Here is a 12,547-nt window from a genome sequence, read left to right as displayed (position 1 = left end):
CTCAGAAAAGTCAAAAATAGTGAGTTATCTTGCAGAGGGATGCAGTAGTCTCAAAATTGCAAAGCTTCTGAAGCGTGATCATCGAACAATCAAGCGTTTCATTCAAAATAGTCAACAGGGTCGCAAGAAGCGTGTGGAAAAACCAAGGCGCAAAATAACTGCCCATGAACTGAGAAAAGTCAAGCGTGCAGCTGCCAAGATGCCACTTGCCACCAGTTTGGCCATATTTCAGAGCTGCAACATCACTGGAGTGCCCAAAAGCACAAGGTGTGCAATACTCAGAGACATAGCCAAGGTAAGAAAGGCTGAAAGACGACCACCACTGAACAAGACACACAAGCTGGAACGTCAAGACTGGGCCAAGAAATATCTCAAGACTGATTTTTCTAAGGTTTTATGGACTGATGAAATGAGAGTGAGTCTTGATGGGCCAGATGGATGGGCCCGTGGCTGGATTGGTAAAGGGCAGAGAGCTCCAGTCCGACTCAGACGCCAGCAAGGTGGAGGTGGAGTACTGGTTTGGGCTGGTATCATCAAAGATGAGCTTGTGGGGCCTTTTCGGGTTGAGGATGGAGTCAAGCTCAACTCCCAGACCTACTGCCAGTTTCTGGAAGACACCTTCTTCAAGCAGTGGTACAGGAAGAAGTCTGCATCCTTCAAGAAAAACATGATTTTCATGCAGGACAATGCTCCATCACACGCGTCCAAGTACTCCACAGCGTGGCTGGCAAGAAAGGGTATAAAAGAAGAAAAGCTAATGACATGGCCACCTTGTTCACCTGATCTGAACCCCAGTGAGAACCTGTGGTCCATCATCAAATGTGAGATTTACAAGGAGGGAAAACAGTACACCTCTCTGAACAGTGTCTGGGAGGCTGTGGTTGCTGCTGCACGCAATGTTGATGGTGAACAGATCAAAACACTGACAGAATCCATGGATGGCAGGCTTTCGAGTGTCCTTGCAAAGAAAGGTGGCTATATTGGTCGCTGATTTGTTTTTGTTTTGTTTTTGAATGTCAGAAATGTATATTTGTGAATGTGGAGATGTTATATTGGTTTCTCTGGTAAAAGTAAATAATTGAAATGGGTATATATTTGTTTTTTGTTAAGCTGCCTAATAATTATGCACAGTAATAGTTAGCTGCACACACAGATATCCCCCTAAAATAGCTAAAACTAAAAACAAACTAAAAACTACTTCCAAAAACATTCAGCTTTGATATTAATGAGTTTTTTGGGTTCATTGAGAACATGGTTGTTGTTCAATAATAAAATTATTCCTCAAAAATACAACTTGCCTAATAATTCTGCACTCCCTGTACATATAACATTGTACGGTACACTGGAGGAGCCTTCATTGCATAAATAATGATGTTACTATGGCAATAATACCATATCATCTGCAACATCTGCATCTACAACAGAATGTAAGCGCTTTAGTTATTTATCTATTTATTTTCAGAGAGACAGGCTTATATGTATTACACAGATGTAATATTATCTACAGCTACTTACAGTATCATTGATATTCATTTAGACTTTTTCTCCAATTGATCTTTCTGAGTTAACTTCAGTAATGACTTCCTCCAAGCCATCAACGTGTCTTTTAGACCCCATTCCTACAAACTGCTCAAAGAAGTCCTGCCATTAATTAATGCTTCAATCTTAAATATGATCAACCTATCTCTAATAATCGGTTATGTACCGCAGGCCTTCAAGCTGGCAGTAGTTAAACCTTTACTTAAAAAGCCATCCCTAGACCCAACTGTCTTAGCTAATTATAGGCTCTATAATTAGATCTATAGGATCTCCAACCTTCCTTTAATTTCAAAAATCCTTGAAAGAGTAGTTGTCAAACAGTTAACAGATCACCTGCAGAGGAATGGCTTATTTGAAGAGTTTCAGTCAGGTTTCAGAGCTCATCACAGCACAGAAACAGCTTTAGTGAAGGTTACAAATGATCTTCTTATGGCCTCTGACAGTGGACTCATCTCTGTGCTTGTCCTGCTAGTGCAATGTCCTTAGTGCAGCATTCGATACTGTTGACCATAATATCCTATTAGAGCGATTAGAACATGCTGTAGGTATTACAGGTACTGCGCTGCAGTGGTTTGTATCATATCTATCTAATAGACTCCAATTTGTGCATGTAAATGGAGAGTCCTCTTCACACACTAAGGTCAATTATGGTGTTCCACAGGGTTCAGTGCTAGGACCAATTCTGTTTACATTATACATGCTTCCCTTAGGCAGTATCATTAGAAGACATAGCATACATTTTCACTGCTATGCAGATGACACCCAGCTCTATCTGTCCATGAGGCATTTATTAAAATAATCAAATTACAGCATTTACATTTATGTTAGACCACTTTTAATTAACTGCTTTAGCCCACTTACAATGAAAATTTAAAAAAAATCGTGTTCATGACCTGTGTAGTATGTTAACACTGTTGGAAGTAAAAATAACTTGAACTCCAATTTTGAAAAAACAACTTTATTTTGTTATTAATTTATTTATTTTTTGCGCTGACTTGTATTATGAGTCTGTGGTCTGGGAGAGAGTCCTGTAACTCTCTGTCTGCAAAATACAGTATATAATGACCAATGTTGGATAATTAATTATATAGTTACTTCTTCAAAAAAGTAAATTAGTTATGCAAACAACAAAGTTCTTTGCAGCTGAAATGTTTATTTTTTTAAATAAACATTTCAAACTATTTACAGAACAATCAGGTGTTCTGCATCAAATCTGATCCCAAAAATAATTTCTGGCCACTATGGGATAAAGGAGAACAACAACCTGATACCTGCAGGCCTGACAACAGGAGATGTATCACTCCTGTAACACCTGTAACATTCAGCAGTCGCCTCATTGCTCTGACACACACAACAAAACTATTGACTACACTACACACTAACTACACAAGATTTGCACTAAACGTCGCAAATCTCTCACATCTCAAAACACCGCTGTCACTCCTAAAACTTCCTTCCTTCCTTACCCCCTTCCTAAACAACTAAATGCCTTGTTGCCATATCATTTTTTGATTGGTCGACATGGTACATTTTTTGACCAATAGGAAAGGGTGGGTTTGTTTTGGTTTTGTTTTTGCTGACAGGTGGAGAGCGCTTTTGAGCGTTTTCCTTATAAAACCCAGTTTTACCGTTTCTTCCCGCAGTAAATATAAACAACGATAGTATTCAGGGAGAAAAACAAACATTGCATATATTTTTATCATAACTCTGGTTTTACGTGGCCTATCAACACAATTTAAAAACTGGTATAAAGTCCACACTTTTTCCGTCAATTGCTCCGTCTGTCCTGCTCACATTTCCAATGGTTGTACATGTTGTCATTAACATGGCTTCACTCCACATCAGCCACGCAGCTGTGCTAGCTAAAACACCGGTGTCGGCACATAAGGACGCTGTCATAGCCTGTCAACCACGTTGATTAGCTGCGTATATACGAATGTGAATCGCATTATTGGCTGGACTATGAGATAAGGCAGCATCATTCTAATCCCATACAGGAGCCGCCAGTCACTCACTGACTAACACTGCAAAACAGAATTGTTAAAGTATTAATTTTAATTTCAATTCAGGTTAGATTTTTTTTGTGCGCAACACAGATTTTCTGTGCGCAGAGACTGTGCCAGCAGTGCGCAATTGTGCACACACGCAGCTTAGAGGGAACATTGCTGACAGGGACTAGAAAGAGAGAGCATATTTCTCCTATTTTGGCTTTCCTTCATTGGCTTCCTGTTAAATCCAGAATTGAATTCAAAATCCTGCTCCTCACATACAAGGTCTTAAATAATCAGGCCCCATCCTATCTTAATGACCTTGTAGTACCATATCACCCTATTAGAGCACTTCGCTCTCACAATGCAGGCTTACTTGTTGTTCCTAGAGTATTTAAAAATAGAATGGGAGGGAGAGCCTTCAGTTTTCAGGCCCCTCTTCTGTGGAACCAGCTTCCAGTTTGGATTCGGGAGACAGACACTATCTCTACTTTTAAGATTAGGCTTCAAACTTTCCTTTTTTGCTAAAGCATATAGTTAGGGCTAAATCAGGTGACCCTGAATCCTCCCTTAGTTATGCTGCAAAACTCAATGCACCAGGGGGTTCCCATGATGCATTGAGTTTTTCCTTTCCAATCACCTTTCTCACTCACTATGTGTTTAGAGACATTGAAACATATCTGTTATTAATCTCTTTCTCTCTTCCACAGCATGTCTTTCATCCTGTTTTCTTTCTGACACCCCAACTGGTCGCAGCAGATGGCTCCGCCCCTCCCTGAGCCTGGTTCTGCCAGAGGTTTCTTCCTGTTAAAAGGGAGTTTTTCCTTCCCACTGTCGCCAAAGTGCTTGCTGATCAGAATCAGAATCGTGTTTATTGGCCAAGTATATGTGCAGACACATACAAGGAATTTGGTTCCGGTAGATGGTGGCTCTCAAGCACAGCAATGTAAATCACACACACACACACACACACACACACACACACACACACACACACACACACACACACACACACACACACGTGTCTATATATACATTACACATGCATACACATACATACACAAAGTTGTGTAAACCAACTATAAATAACTAATCTAAACTTATATACATAAAATACAGAAATGAATGAGGTGGAATGAATACTACAGAATGTACACAAGGGGCAGTTGCAGTCTGGCAGTGGGAGCAGTGTGACAGGTCAACTGTTTAGAAGGGAGATGGCGAGGGGAAAGAAACTGTTCCTATGTCGGGTGGTCCTGGTCTGCAGGCTTCTGTTCCATCTGCCAGAGGGCAGCAGATCAAAAAGTCTGTGTCCAGGGTGTGAGGGGTCTGTGATGATTTTCCCAGTTTCCTGGTTCTTGAGAGGTACAGATCCTGGATGGAGGGCAGGGGGCGGCGATGATCCTTTCTGCTGCCCGTACAGTCCGCTGCAGTCTGCTCCTGTCCTGTTTAGTGGCTGCACCATACCAGACTGTGATGGAGGGACAGGACAGACTCAATGACCGCAATGTAGAACTGGATTAGCAGCTCCTGTGGAAGACTGGGTCTTTTTGAGGATGGAGGAGATGTTGGTTTCCCACTTCAGGTCCTGGGAGATGGTGGTAATGGTAAATGGTAAATGGCCTACATTTGTATAGCACTTTACTTAGTCCATAAGCGCTATAGGACCCCAAAGCGCCTTACACTTTTTGATTCAGTCATTCACCCATTCACACACACATTCACACACTGGCAATGGCAAGCTACGTTCTAGCCACAGGGGCGCACTGACAGAGGCGAGGCTGCCGGACACTGGCGCCACCGGGCCCTCTGACCACCACTAGTAGGCAAACATGGGGTTAGTATCTTGCCCAAGGATATTTGGCATGCAGCCAGGAGGCAGCCTGGGATCGAACCACCGACCTTCTGATTAGTGGCTGACCTGCTCTGCCACCTGAGCTACAGCCACCCCAAGAACTTGAAGATCTTCACAGTCGACACAGGGCTGTCTGATATGGTAAGGGGGGGCAGAGTTGAGGGATGTCTCCTGAAGTCCACTGTCATCTCTACAGTTTTAAGAGTGTTCAGCTCCAGATTGTGCTGACTGCACCACAGTACCAGCCGCTCAACTTCCTGCCGGTATGCAGACTCATCACCATCTTGAATGAGGCCTATGACGGTGGTGTCATCTGCAAACTTTAGGAGTTTAACAGCCGAGTTCTTGGAGGTGCAGTCATTAGTGTAGAGGGAGAACAGTAATGGTGAGAGGACACATCCTTGAGGGGCACCAATACTGAGGGACCGAGTTTCAGAGGTGATCTCCCCCAGCCTCACTTGTTGCTTTCTGTCTGTCAGGAAGCTGGTGATCCACTGACAGGTAGCTGGTGACACGCTGAGCTGGGAGAGTTTGGAAGAGAGAAGTTCAGGCACGATGGTGTTAAAAGCCGAACTAAAGTCCACAAACAGGACCCTGCCATAAGTTCCCGAGCGGTCAAGGTGTTGCAGGATGTAATGCAGTCCCATGTTTACTGCATCATCCACCGACCTGTTTGCCCGGTAGGCAAACTGCAGAGGGTCCAGCTGGTGGCCTGTAATGTCCTTCAGATGGGCTAACACCAGTCGTTCGAAGGATTTCATGACCACAGACGTCAGGGCGACGGGTCTGTAGTCATTCAGTCCTGTGATGGTGGGTTTCTTGGGAACAGGGATGATGGTGGAGCGTTTGAAGCAGGAGGGAACTTCACACAGCTCCAGGGATCTGTTGAAGATGCAAGTAAAGATGTGAGCCAGCTGTTCAGCACAGGTTTTGAGGCAGGAGGGTGAGACACTGTCTGGTCCGAGGACTTTCCTGTGCTTCTGTTTCTGAAATAGTCGGCTCACATCCTCAGTGTGTATTCTGAGTTTCAGGGAGGAGGAAAGGGGGGTGAGAGGTGTGGTGGAGGTCGTTGAGTCTGGATTGGAGAGGGTGGTGGTGGTCGTTGAGTCTGGATTGGAGAGGGTGGTGGTGGTCGTTGGGTCTGGATTGGGGAGGGTGGGGGTGGTCGTTGAGACTGGATTGGGGAGGGTGAGGTTGAAGGGGGGAGAGGTGGAAGGTGTATTGGGGATCAATGTCTGAAGCAATGTCTCTGGGGAGGGGAGGGTGAGGCGTGGGAGTCTGTCCGTCTTAAACCTGCAGTAGAATGTGTTTAACTTGTTGGCCGGGTCTTTGTTTGCTTCAACAGTGGGTGGGGGGCGTCTTTAGCTGGTGATTTCCTGCAGGCCCCTCCACACTGACGCAGGGTTGTTGGCTGAGAGCCGTTCTTCCAGCTTCTGTGATTAGATCCTTTTAGCTGCTTTGATCTCCTTGGTCAGTGTGTTCCTGGCTTGCTTGTACAGGGCCCTGTCACCACTTCTGTAGGCGTCCTCCTTGGCCTTACGAAGATGTTGGAGTTTAGGAGTGAACCATGGTTTATTGTTGTATGTGCAAAAGGTCTTTGTTGGCACACAAATGTCTTCACAAAAACTGAGGTATGATGTCTCAGTGTCCGTGAGCTCATCCAGATTCTCAGATGCAGCTTCAAAAACAGTCCAATCAGTGCAGTCGAAACAGTCCTGCAGTTCCTGCTTTGCTGCGTTAGTCCACTTCTTCACAGTTTTGACTACAGGCTTGGCACGTTTGAGTTTTTGCCTATAAACTGGAATGAGATGGACCAGGCAGTGATCAGAATGTCCCAAAGCTGCCCTTGGTACAGAGTGATGGGCATCTTTTAGAGTGGTGTAACAGTGATCCAGTATGATGTTGTCCCTGGTGTGCTGTCTGTATTTAGGGAGTCATATGATCGTTGGGTTTTTCTCTGTATCTATTATTGTACGATCTACTGTACAATATAAAGCGCCTTGAGGCGACTGTTGTTGTGATTTGGTGCTATATAAATATTATTGAATTGAATTGAATATGGAAAAAATAGACTCATACAGCAGTGCTAAATATTGTACACACACACTTTTATTACCATATGTGGAACTGCAATGGCAGAAACAAACTTTATCAGTGTTCTATAGTGATATGATATGAAAATAACACACCAATAAAATAACATGATACTGATAAAAGTATCATGTTATTTTCATTCAGTTCACAAATATTAACTTTGTGTTCCCATTTTTCTAAAGAGAACATTTTGACTCATTAGTTTTTTGTGAAGTACAGCTTTGAAACAAATTCATTTGGAGTCATTCTGCCAAACTTTGTTGCACAACTTAATTAGTCATCAGAAAAAAAAAGAAAAAACAGTTGTTAGCCTTAAGTTATCTTTGCTTCACCTGTTTTCCTACTACTGCTTGTGGAGGAGCTGACTGAGACCCTCCTGCAGTATATGTCCCAATGGAAAAGAGTACTGTTTGAAGCAGCTCATTTAGAAAAGACAACAAAATGAGAATCTTTTGAAACAGCCGTCACAGCTCCTCTGCTTGCCGTAAGTTACTTTAGCGCACCTCTGTTTTCTTTTTTTCATCCGCCATCTGTTTTTACAGTTACAGATAGTAACTGTCAAGCAATGGATCCCTCCTAGCTGTTCAGTAGGATTACCCAAATGCCATTATGTGGTGTGATTAAAGAAAACTGTGGCTATTAGTATTAGGGATATTTTGTGCTTCATAATTATTGGGTGCCATGATGCTGACCGGAGTAGTTGTGGAATAGTAGATGCTGTCTTATGTGAATATATATCACTCATATGATTAGAACTGTGATTGAAGTGTTGCTCAATTAATTTGGGCTAGGCATTTTAAAATGTTGTTGTTTGCAATTTGGCCATAGATAAGTTTGGTTTTTGGAGCTAAAATGGATGAAAGGGTGAAGTGCTATGGTAGCAAGTTTCCTTAGTAAGCTGCATTTATAAACTCTTTAGGATCAATGCACAGGCACACGTTTCAGTAATTAAATGCCAAGTAACAGACTAAAAATACTAAAATTTGACTCTCCAAAACCAGGTCTGTACCACACTGGTAATTAAAAATACTCCAAGCACCAAAAGTATACCCACAGTGAAGATGTCCAGTTTAATAATTACAAATAGTACCAGCACCAGTAGACTATGATCGTCTCCAGAGGTACATCCCCGACTTTAGGTTGGCTGTGGGACCCAAAGGCAGTACTTGGGGGTGAGGGTACTTTATTGCAAAATAAAACAGAAAGTAACAAACACTTTGACCAAGACTAAGATATGTGAACTTGACACAGGGATAGGCGATAAACAAACATGGAGATATGACTGACTGTGGAGACAGAAAGGGATCACAAAAGATAACTAAAGATTATGTAACCTAATGAGGAACACAGATTGGAAACTGAGAGAGGCTAAGGAAACAATATGCTAAAATTACTATTTACAGAACATAAACCACATTTTAAAAATCCAAAAGGACAAAAACTGAGGTCACAGAAAACTCAAAACATCTGAAAACTAAAAACGATGGGTCAAAGACTGAAGACTAGTCTTATAAAATAATGTTCTTATGAGGGGGAGAAATATCCAAACCAAATAATCATTTCTGTTTGTAGCCTGCCTCAAATGGCACCTTGAGGAACTGCAGTTCCATGTTGGCTCCATTTTGCAACTCTGGGGATTGCTCCATTGTAATATTCATATATATGAAAATAGAACCAGTATACCATCCAGCACTACATATATGCAGAGGATTCAGAGCAGATGCTTGATCAACACATTTCCAACATAATCAATGAAACTGGCCACACCAGGGATGAAAGCAGAGTGCACTGTAAACCCGGATAAGTTCAATACACTTAAATCGTTTGAGGAAACCGATTCCCTTCAAATGATTTGAGTAATCAACCCAAAACAAAAAATTAACTGATTTAGTCAAGTAAACTTAAAAGTAAAATTGTCACAATTTACTATATTGAGTCATCGCTACCTAAAGTGTTTAAGTATTCAATATTTCAAAAATAATTTGTTTAAGTACAGTTAACTTAATACTAATAGAAAAAACTAAATTGTTTAAGTGGTGCTAATATTACAAAACTCACTTTTTTGCGTAGTGTTTAATTAAAAGCGTCTTTTAATTAAATGTATTATTATTACTAAAACTTAATATGTCAAGGCAAACACACTCAAAACCAAAGACCACTAAAGTGTTTTTTGTTTTTTTTTTACTTTATTTATAACAAAACAAGACTTTTGTTTTCCTTTGAACAGTATTCCAATTTTTACACATGGCGCTTCTAAGAAGACATTTCTTTCAGAAACAAACACAATATTTCAGTTGTTCCTAGCCACTTTTTGACAAGAATTTATTTGTGGTCTCTGAGGTAGTTTTTTTTTGAACAGTAAGTTTTTTGTTTGCACAATTGGACTTCCAATAAAACATTTTCTTTAAAACAATCCTTTTAAACAGATAAAACTGTGTATCACAAGTAAAGAACTTTGGTGCGACACTCTGGGTAACAAGTTGTAACAGTAAAACTTATTTTCACAAATATTTTAACTTGGAAAAATAAAAACTATGGAATAAGGAATGGCCCCAGTGAGACAATGAAATTAAAGGAATAGTTCACTGATTTTACATAATAAGTTATGTTCTTACCTTAGCTTTGACGAGTTGATGTGTACCAGTGTTGTCTTTGTGCGTGCCCTCAGTCATGCAAATGGAGCAAAGCCTCTCCCATATATTCCAAATACCTCCACTTTTTGCTCCTTTTAGAAGCTACCGAGCTCCCCCACGTTTTCCCTATTTATGTAAAATTACATGAAAAGTGACACTCTCCAAGTTTAGTTTAACTAAATTTAACGTGTCGATTTTCTAAGCCGATAAGAAGGGGTACTATATTACAAGGTGTAATAACACTGTAGGAGCACTTCTTCATCCCCCCAGTAACTCAGTCTATGCTCCAGAGTGCACTAGGGTTACTGCGCGCTTGAAATATAGTGCCCCTTTTTATCAGCTTAAAAAATCTATACGTTAAATTTAGTGAAACTAAACTTAGATAGTGTAACTTTTCATGTAATTTTACATAAATAGGGAAAACGTGGAGGAGCTCGGTAGCTTCTAAAAGGAGCAAAAAGTGGAGGTAGTTGGAATATATGGGAGAGCCTTTCTCTCGCACAAAGACAAGACAGGTATGCATCAACTCTTCAAAGCTAAGGTAAGAACATATCTCAGTATGTAAAATCAGTGAACTACTCCTTTAAGCCCTGGTTTTGCCATCCACTAAAAACAAAAAAAGACAATTACAAACACAATAATGACTTCCTGAACTTGAGAAAAAGCTGCTCAATGAAGAGTGAACATTCAATGTATCTATGCACACATTGAAAGCTCATTTTTTAGCCTTTGGAGTTTTGGAGGAGGATCGTTTCGTCCCAGATTCAGCATAATCTGCTGGATAAACAGGAATGTATTCTTCATGCACTTTGGGTACTCCAAGTGGAGTGCATAAGTCAGTCCAAACAGGAGACACATAGCCAAAGGAAGACTGCAGATGGAATCCATTACCACATTGCCCTCTAGAAGGATCCCCAGCTGGGAGGGGTTCAGTTCTTGCTCTGGACTTCCGTTTTCACCATTGAAGATGATTCCTATTGGGATTTCAAGGTCACCATCAGCAGCATTCTACAGAGGGGGGGAAAAAACTGTGAGTTAACCTGTTGGTGGAGAGTAACACAAGTATAAAAGTATTGTATTTCTATAAATGCTGTTTATTATTTAAGTACAAGTTAATTGTTCAAATAAAAAAAAAAAAAAACAGGAAAATTTGGGGAATCTGTAAGGCTTATTGTCATTATACAACTGTATAATGAAGTTTGTCCTCTGCATTTGACCCATTCTTCAATGTTGATAAGGCAGCAACCCGTCAAGAGAATGGGTTTTTGTAGATTGGCTGCAGGAGCCTGTACAGCAGGTTGCGACCTAGGCTTAACCTGGAAGGAGGATTAACCTGTTGTGCATATTTTTGTAATTTTTCTTTCATAAAGATGATGAGCTTCATCTAACACCGTCCACTGGTTCACTCTTCTACTCTGGTCTGGCGCTGCAGCGGCGCACATGTTAATAAAGTAAACTTTACGAGAGGCCGTACAGGTGCAGAGGAGCGGTGTTCAGCCCCTCGAGCCTCAGCGAGGGGCTGAGCGTCAGAGCGTGGCTGTGCAGAGAATAATGGCAGGTTTATTTGTCCATGTGAACGGCTGGAGGTGCCCGGCCGTGCTCTGGTCCTCCTCCTCTGACCGGGGCCGGAGTCCGGACCCGGGCTAACCCTGAACACGGTTTGGATGTGCTCACATCACACAATGGAACCGCGCGGTTTGGATGGACGAGGAAGATGCTAGAACCATTAGCATGAGCAGGGGTTAAGGCTGTGAGGGTTACAGCCTTAAAACATTTATAATAAATACTTTTCACTACTTTGCGGATTTCACTTATTGCGGGTTGTTTTTGGGACGTAACCCCCGCGGTAAACGAGGGTTCACTGTAGATTGAATTAGCGTGCATATTTGCTATAATGTAACATGCAACTATTTTTGCTTAAAGTTGAAATACAAAGATTTAACTCACCAGTTTGCGTGGAGGTTTGAGGAAAAGTACTCCCTATCGACTGTAGACTGAAAGAAACATGTCCAATCCCAGGCAAAACCACCAAAAACGACTTGTCTTAATTTTTCCTGACAAACAAGTCCAGACGTCTCTTCGGTTCCAGTGCCGGGAAAAATATGGGAGGGGCAACAAAAACTTAAAAATAGTGAAAGTGCTTTCAACTAAACATGATCAGTAAACATCAAATTTACTTTTATTATTTGAGTGTTGAGTTTAAAACTTATTCTCTTATAAAAAAATGAACTTAAACTATTTATTAGAATAAACTTAAAATAGAAAGGACCATGTTAAATGTATTCATTTTAGTGCATCACATGCAAAACTATATAGGTTAAGTGCAAAAAGCTTCCACCAATGAGTTCTGTCTGACACAGTTATATGATTTTAGTTTTACAAAGAAAATTAATTACCATCAGTGATTATAGCTAAACCATTTGAATGCAAATAACTTT

General features: G+C 41.2%; 1 long non-coding RNA gene across 1 annotated transcript; it reads right to left on the bottom strand.

The window, feature by feature from the left end:
* Window positions 1–9,629: 9,629 nt before the first annotated feature.
* On the bottom strand, window positions 9,630–12,347 carry LOC120734246. Its single transcript, XR_005695991.1, has 2 exons — window positions 12,057–12,347; window positions 9,630–11,117 (listed from the first exon to the last, which is right to left on the bottom strand). It is a non-coding gene; the product is annotated as an uncharacterized LOC120734246 (long non-coding RNA).
* Between the last annotated feature and the right edge of the window lie 200 nt (window positions 12,348–12,547).

Source organism: Simochromis diagramma, unplaced genomic scaffold (genome assembly GCF_900408965.1).
Source record: "Simochromis diagramma unplaced genomic scaffold, fSimDia1.1 OVJJ01000334.1, whole genome shotgun sequence".
In the NCBI taxonomy this organism is placed as follows: Eukaryota; Metazoa; Chordata; class Actinopteri; order Cichliformes; family Cichlidae; genus Simochromis; species Simochromis diagramma.
Note: the sequence above shows the minus strand (reverse complement) of the source record. Positions and strands in the feature narration are given on the sequence as shown.